Here is a 7,500-nt window from a genome sequence, read left to right on the forward strand (position 1 = left end):
TACTAACCAGGCCCGACCCTGCTTAGCTTCCGAGATCAGACGAGATCGGGCGTGCTCAGGGTGGTATGGCCGTAAGCGAGAGCACTGCTTCCACTCAGCCTATTTATAAGCATGCGGCAAAAGACGGCTGCCTTTTCCACACTACAGGGGACACACATTTACTCGCCCTCCTTTCTTACTTCCAAAGCAACCCCACCAAGCTCATTCAAACCAATCACACATTTCATTGCTCTCTCCTGTCCTCCTTCTCTTTTCACAAAAAAATAAAACAACAAAACTTGCTCTTTTGGCTGACACTTGAACATTCAGCAACAAAGGCTAACGCCGGCCGCCAGACTCGGCCTTGTCAACATAAAAGTCACATAAGCCACATGAGTCGAATGGGCTTGTGAAACGGGACAATTACAAAATCACAAATCTTTCTCAACTGTCTTGGCTCCTTTTATTTACACCCCTAAATTCCACATACTAAGGTACAACAGGAATACGGGATAAATGCAGAGGCTACTTCCTACCAATATGGAAGCCGGGCAAAAAAAAAAAAAGAAAAAAGCTCACGCTAGCACACCGGTCGAAGCATCGCTCTGAGGTGAGTTGCGAGTCGCAGGGATGCCGGTGAAGCAGGCTCGGGCTGAGTGGGCCAGCCAGCCTTTTGACTTAGGGAAGTGGCGTCGCCATGTCAAGTTCAAAGAGCTCTGTGAAGCTTTAGGGGGACAAAAGAACAACTGTTGTAGATGCAGGCAGGTCTGGGAGGAGAATTTAAAAAAAACTCAATACAACTGGAAATCAGCCCCCCGAAACGAGAACGGGGACCCATGAATGGCGGCCCATGACTTGAGGTTGCGTGTAACGGTGAAATAAACATCACGGCTGTGACGAAACGGTGCTGTTATTGCCCCACGGCTCACTCCCTTTCGTGATGTGTTGCTTTAATGTGACCTAAGTAAGTGATCTAAATTAGCAGGTGTTTTTTTGTTTGTTTGTTTGTTTTTAACAGCAAATATTGGGCTTGTCCCACCCATGAGCTGTAACTGTGATTGGTTGTAGTTCTGCTCTGCGTTGACATCCTGTAACAGACTTTCCCCCCCATGTTGTCAGTTTCCTCAAACGTACACTGACCCCTACTGGCAGGCTTGGGTTACTTTTATCCACAGCATTCCCTCCACAGAGTTCTTGTTGAATATTTTCCAGTGTTTTGTTTTGAGAGCAACTGGCTATAATTAAGCCAAACTACAACTGATTGGTTTCCATCCCATGGCAGGCCATGCAGGTGGGCTTAAACGGCATCTGACGCTGAAATGTTTCGACTCTGAAGACTCCAAAGACCGTATGAAATGTAACACAAGGACGTACATGTAAAAGAAAGGGTAATGCGTTGTAGATTTGTGAAAGCGTAAAGTAAGATGGAGTAAAAGTAAGAAAAGCAAGTGAAAGAATGTGCATGTAAGTGCTTGAGGATGGCAAAAGCTTACAGCACCTGGTATTCCCAGGCGGTCTCCCATCCAAGTACTAACCAGGCCCGACCCTGCTTAGCTTCCGAGATCAGACGAGATCGGGCGTGCTCAGGGTGGTATGGCCGTAAGCGAGAGCACTGCTTCCACTCAGCCTATTTATAAGCATGCGGCAAAAGACGGCTGCCTTTTCCACACTACAGGGGACACACATTTACTCGCCCTCCTTTCTTACTTCCAAAGCAACCCCACCAAGCTCATTCAAACCAATCACACATTTCATTGCTCTCTCCTGTCCTCCTTCTCTTTTCACAAAAAAAATAAAACAACAAAACTTGCTCTTTTGGCTGACACTTGAACATTCAGCAACAAAGGCTAACGCCGGCCGCCAGACTCGGCCTTGTCAACATAAAAGTCACATAAGCCACATGAGTCGAATGGGCTTGTGAAACGGGACAATTACAAAATCACAAATCTTTCTCAACTGTCTTGGCTCCTTTTATTTACACCCCTAAATTCCACATACTAAGGTACAACAGGAATACGGGATAAATGCAGAGGCTACTTCCTACCAATATGGAAGCCGGGCAAAAAAAAAAAAAGAAAAAAGCTCACGCTAGCACGCCGGGCGAAGCATCGCTCTGAGGTGAGTTGCGAGTCGCAGGGATGCCGGTGAAGCAGGCTCGGGCTGAGTGGGCCAGCCAGCCTTTTGACTTAGGGAAGTGGCGTCGCCATGTCAAGTTCAAAGAGCTCTGTGAAGCTTTAGGGGGACAAAAGAACAACTGTTGTAGATGCAGGCAGGTCTGGGAGGAGAATTTTAAAAAAACTCAATACAACTGGAAATCAGCCCCCCGAAACGAGAACGGGGACCCATGAATGGCGGCCCATGACTTGAGGTTGCGTGTAACGGTGAAATAAACATCACGGCTGTGACGAAACGGTGCTGTTATTGCCCCACGGCTCACTCCCTTTCGTGATGTGTTGCTTTAATGTGACCTAAGTAAGTGATCTAAATTAGCAGGTGTTTTTTTGTTTGTTTGTTTGTTTTTAACAGCAAATATTGGGCTTGTCCCACCCATGAGCTGTAACTGTGATTGGTTGTAGTTCTGCTCTGCGTTGACATCCTGTAACAGACTTTCCCCCCCATGTTGTCAGTTTCCTCAAACGTACACTGACCCCTACTGGCAGGCTTGGGTTACTTTTATCCACAGCATTCCCTCCACAGAGTTCTTGTTGAATATTTTCCAGTGTTTTGTTTTGAGAGCAACTGGCTATAATTAAGCCAAACTACAACTGATTGGTTTCCATCCCATGGCAGGCCATGCAGGTGGGCTTAAACGGCATCTGACGCTGAAATGTTTCGACTCTGAAGACTCCAAAGACCGTATGAAATGTAACACAAGGACGTACATGTAAAAGAAAGGGTAATGCGTTGTAGATTTGTGAAAGCGTAAAGTAAGATGGAGTAAAAGTAAGAAAAGCAAGTGAAAGAATGTGCATGTAAGTGCTTGAGGATGGCAAAAGCTTACAGCACCTGGTATTCCCAGGCGGTCTCCCATCCAAGTACTAACCAGGCCCGACCCTGCTTAGCTTCCGAGATCAGACGAGATCGGGCGTGCTCAGGGTGGTATGGCCGTAAGCGAGAGCGCTGCTTCCACTCAGCCTATTTATCAGCATGCGGCAAAAGACGGCTGCCTTTTCCACACTACAGGGGACACACATTTACTCGCCCTCCTTTCTTACTTCCAAAGCAACCCCACCAAGCTCATTCAAACCAATCACACATTTCATTGCTCTCTCCTGTCCTCCTTCTCTTTTCACAAAAAAATAAAACAACAAAACTTGCTCTTTTGGCTGACACTTGAACATTCAGCAACAAAGGCTAACGCCGGCCGCCAGACTCGGCCTTGTCAACATAAAAGTCACATAAGCCACATGAGTCGAATGGGCTTGTGAAACGGGACAATTACAAAATCACAAATCTTTCTCAACTGTCTTGGCTCCTTTTATTTACACCCCTAAATTCCACATACTAAGGTACAACAGGAATACGGGATAAATGCAGAGGCTACTTCCTACCAATATGGAAGCCGGGCAAAAAAAAAAAAAGAAAAAAGCTCACGCTAGCACGCCGGGCGAAGCATCGCTCTGAGGTGAGTTGCGAGTCGCAGGGATGCCGGTGAAGCAGGCTCGGGCTGAGTGGGCCAGCCAGCCTTTTGACTTAGGGAAGTGGCGTCGCCATGTCAAGTTCAAAGAGCTCTGTGAAGCTTTAGGGGGACAAAAGAACAACTGTTGTAGATGCAGGCAGGTCTGGGAGGAGAATTTAAAAAAAACTCAATACAACTGGAAATCAGCCCCCCGAAACGAGAACGGGGACCCATGAATGGCGGCCCATGACTTGAGGTTGCGTGTAACGGTGAAATAAACATCACGGCTGTGACGAAACGGTGCTGTTATTGCCCCACGGCTCACTCCCTTTCGTGATGTGTTGCTTTAATGTGACCTAAGTAAGTGATCTAAATTAGCAGGTGTTTTTTTGTTTGTTTGTTTGTTTTTAACAGCAAATATTGGGCTTGTCCCACCCATGAGCTGTAACTGTGATTGGTTGTAGTTCTGCTCTGCGTTGACATCCTGTAACAGACTTTCCCCCCCATGTTGTCAGTTTCCTCAAACGTACACTGACCCCTACTGGCAGGCTTGGGTTACTTTTATCCACAGCATTCCCTCCACAGAGTTCTTGTTGAATATTTTCCAGTGTTTTGTTTTGAGAGCAACTGGCTATAATTAAGCCAAACTACAACTGATTGGTTTCCATCCCATGGCAGGCCATGCAGGTGGGCTTAAACGGCATCTGACGCTGAAATGTTTCGACTCTGAAGACTCCAAAGACCGTATGAAATGTAACACAAGGACGTACATGTAAAAGAAAGGGTAATGCGTTGTAGATTTGTGAAAGCGTAAAGTAAGATGGAGTAAAAGTAAGAAAAGCAAGTGAAAGAATGTGCATGTAAGTGCTTGAGGATGGCAAAAGCTTACAGCACCTGGTATTCCCAGGCGGTCTCCCATCCAAGTACTAACCAGGCCCGACCCTGCTTAGCTTCCAAGATCAGACGAGATCAGGCGTGCTCAGGGTGGTATGGCCGTAAGCGAGAGCACTGCTTCCACTCAGCCTATTTATAAGCATGCGGCAAAAGACGGCTGCCTTTTCCACACTACAGGGGACACACATTTACTCGCCCTCCTTTCTTACTTCCAAAGCAACCCCACCAAGCTCATTCAAACCAATCACACATTTCATTGCTCTCTCCTGTCCTCCTTCTCTTTTCACAAAAAAATAAAACAACAAAACTTGCTCTTTTGGCTGACACTTGAACATTCAGCAACAAAGGCTAACGCCGGCCGCCAGACTCGGCCTTGTCAACATAAAAGTCACATAAGCCACATGAGTCGAATGGGCTTGTGAAACGGGACAATTACAAAATCACAAATCTTTCTCAACTGTCTTGGCTCCTTTTATTTACACCCCTAAATTCCACATACTAAGGTACAACAGGAATACGGGATAAATGCAGAGGCTACTTCCTACCAATATGGAAGCCGGGCAAAAAAAAAAAAAGAAAAAAGCTCACGCTAGCACACCGGTCGAAGCATCGCTCTGAGGTGAGTTGCGAGTCGCAGGGATGCCGGTGAAGCAGGCTCGGGCTGAGTGGGCCAGCCAGCCTTTTGACTTAGGGAAGTGGCGTCGCCATGTCAAGTTCAAAGAGCTCTGTGAAGCTTTAGGGGGACAAAAGAACAACTGTTGTAGATGCAGGCAGGTCTGGGAGGAGAATTTAAAAAAAACTCAATACAACTGGAAATCAGCCCCCCGAAACGAGAACGGGGACCCATGAATGGCGGCCCATGACTTGAGGTTGCGTGTAACGGTGAAATGAACATCACGGCTGTGACGAAACGGTGCTGTTATTGCCCCACGGCTCACTCCCTTTCGTGATGTGTTGCTTTAATGTGACCTAAGTAAGTGATCTAAATTAGCAGGTGTTTTTTTGTTTGTTTGTTTGTTTTTAACAGCAAATATTGGGCTTGTCCCACCCATGAGCTGTAACTGTGATTGGTTGTAGTTCTGCTCTGCGTTGACATCCTGTAACAGACTTTCCCCCCCATGTTGTCAGTTTCCTCAAACGTACACTGACCCCTACTGGCAGGCTTGGGTTACTTTTATCCACAGCATTCCCTCCACAGAGTTCTTGTTGAATATTTTCCAGTGTTTTGTTTTGAGAGCAACTGGCTATAATTAAGCCAAACTACAACTGATTGGTTTCCATCCCATGGCAGGCCATGCAGGTGGGCTTAAACGGCATCTGACGCTGAAATGTTTCGACTCTGAAGACTCCAAAGACCGTATGAAATGTAACACAAGGACGTACATGTAAAAGAAAGGGTAATGCATTGTAGATTTGTGAAAGCGTAAAGTAAGATGGAGTAAAAGTAAGAAAAGCAAGTGAAAGAATGTGCATGTAAGTGCTTGAGGATGGCAAAAGCTTACAGCACCCGGTATTCCCAGGCGGTCTCCCATCCAAGTACTAACCAGGCCCGACCCTGCTTAGCTTCCGAGATCAGACGAGATCGGGCGTGCTCAGGGTGGTATGGCCGTAAGCGAGAGCACTGCTTCCACTCAGCCTATTTATAAGCATGCGGCAAAAGACGGCTGCCTTTTCCACACTACAGGGGACACACATTTACTCGCCCTCCTTTCTTACTTCCAAAGCAACCCCACCAAGCTCATTCAAACCAATCACACATTTCATTGCTCTCTCCTGTCCTCCTTCTCTTTTCACAAAAAAATAAAACAACAAAACTTGCTCTTTTGGCTGACACTTGAACATTCAGCAACAAAGGCTAACGCCGGCCGCCAGACTCGGCCTTGTCAACATAAAAGTCACATAAGCCACATGAGTCGAATGGGCTTGTGAAACGGGACAATTACAAAATCACAAATCTTTCTCAACTGTCTTGGCTCCTTTTATTTACACCCCTAAATTCCACATACTAAGGTACAACAGGAATACGGGATAAATGCAGAGGCTACTTCCTACCAATATGGAAGCCGGGCAAAAAAAAAAAAAGAAAAAAGCTCACGCTAGCACGCCGGGCGAAGCATCGCTCTGAGGTGAGTTGCGAGTCGCAGGGATGCCGGTGAAGCAGGCTCGGGCTGAGTGGGCCAGCCAGCCTTTTGACTTAGGGAAGTGGCGTCGCCATGTCAAGTTCAAAGAGCTCTGTGAAGCTTTAGGGGGACAAAAGAACAACTGTTGTAGATGCAGGCAGGTCTGGGAGGAGAATTTAAAAAAAACTCAATACAACTGGAAATCAGCCCCCCGAAACGAGAACGGGGACCCATGAATGGCGGCCCATGACTTGAGGTTGCGTGTAACGGTGAAATAAACATCACGGCTGTGACGAAACGGTGCTGTTATTGCCCCACGGCTCACTCCCTTTCGTGATGTGTTGCTTTAATGTGACCTAAGTAAGTGATCTAAATTAGCAGGTGTTTTTTTGTTTGTTTGTTTGTTTTTAACAGCAAATATTGGGCTTGTCCCACCCATGAGCTGTAACTGTGATTGGTTGTAGTTCTGCTCTGCGTTGACATCCTGTAACAGACTTTCCCCCCCATGTTGTCAGTTTCCTCAAACGTACACTGACCCCTACTGGCAGGCTTGGGTTACTTTTATCCACAGCATTCCCTCCACAGAGTTCTTGTTGAATATTTTCCAGTGTTTTGTTTTGAGAGCAACTGGCTATAATTAAGCCAAACTACAACTGATTGGTTTCCATCCCATGGCAGGCCATGCAGGTGGGCTTAAACGGCATCTGACGCTGAAATGTTTCGACTCTGAAGACTCCAAAGACCGTATGAAATGTAACACAAGGACGTACATGTAAAAGAAAGGGTAATGCGTTGTAGATTTGTGAAAGCGTAAAGTAAGATGGAGTAAAAGTAAGAAAAGCAAGTGAAAGAATGTGCATGTAAGTGCTTGAGGATGGCAAAACCTTA

At 46.3% G+C, this 7,500-nt stretch overlaps 6 non-coding genes across 6 annotated transcripts in view; all 6 read right to left on the reverse strand.

Moving 5' to 3' along the window:
- LOC140576236 (5S ribosomal RNA) overlaps positions 1 to 77 on the reverse strand; it is a 119-nt gene extending 42 nt beyond the window's left edge. The window contains exon 1 of the ribosomal RNA XR_011981460.1: positions 1 to 77. This exon is cut by the window's left edge and continues 42 nt beyond it. This is a non-coding gene — a ribosomal RNA (5S ribosomal RNA).
- Positions 78 to 1,465: 1,388 nt separating this feature from the next.
- Positions 1,466 to 1,584, reverse strand: LOC140576237 (5S ribosomal RNA). The gene has a single exon (XR_011981461.1). It is a non-coding gene; the product is annotated as a 5S ribosomal RNA (ribosomal RNA).
- A 1,389-nt stretch (positions 1,585 to 2,973) lies between these two features.
- LOC140576239 (5S ribosomal RNA) lies at positions 2,974 to 3,092 on the reverse strand. The gene has a single exon (XR_011981463.1). It is a non-coding gene; the product is annotated as a 5S ribosomal RNA (ribosomal RNA).
- Positions 3,093 to 4,480: 1,388 nt separating this feature from the next.
- LOC140575783 (5S ribosomal RNA) lies at positions 4,481 to 4,599 on the reverse strand. Its single transcript, XR_011981045.1, has one exon. It is a non-coding gene; the product is annotated as a 5S ribosomal RNA (ribosomal RNA).
- A 1,388-nt stretch (positions 4,600 to 5,987) lies between these two features.
- On the reverse strand, positions 5,988 to 6,106 carry LOC140576411 (5S ribosomal RNA). Its single transcript, XR_011981626.1, has one exon. It is a non-coding gene; the product is annotated as a 5S ribosomal RNA (ribosomal RNA).
- A 1,388-nt stretch (positions 6,107 to 7,494) lies between these two features.
- The window catches only part of LOC140575861 (5S ribosomal RNA), a 119-nt gene continuing 113 nt past the window's right edge, over positions 7,495 to 7,500 (reverse strand). The window contains exon 1 of the ribosomal RNA XR_011981117.1: positions 7,495 to 7,500. This exon is cut by the window's right edge and continues 113 nt beyond it. This is a non-coding gene — a ribosomal RNA (5S ribosomal RNA).

The sequence above is a fragment of the Salminus brasiliensis genome, chromosome 13 (genome assembly GCF_030463535.1).
Source record: "Salminus brasiliensis chromosome 13, fSalBra1.hap2, whole genome shotgun sequence".
NCBI lineage: Eukaryota > Metazoa > Chordata > Actinopteri > Characiformes > Bryconidae > Salminus > Salminus brasiliensis.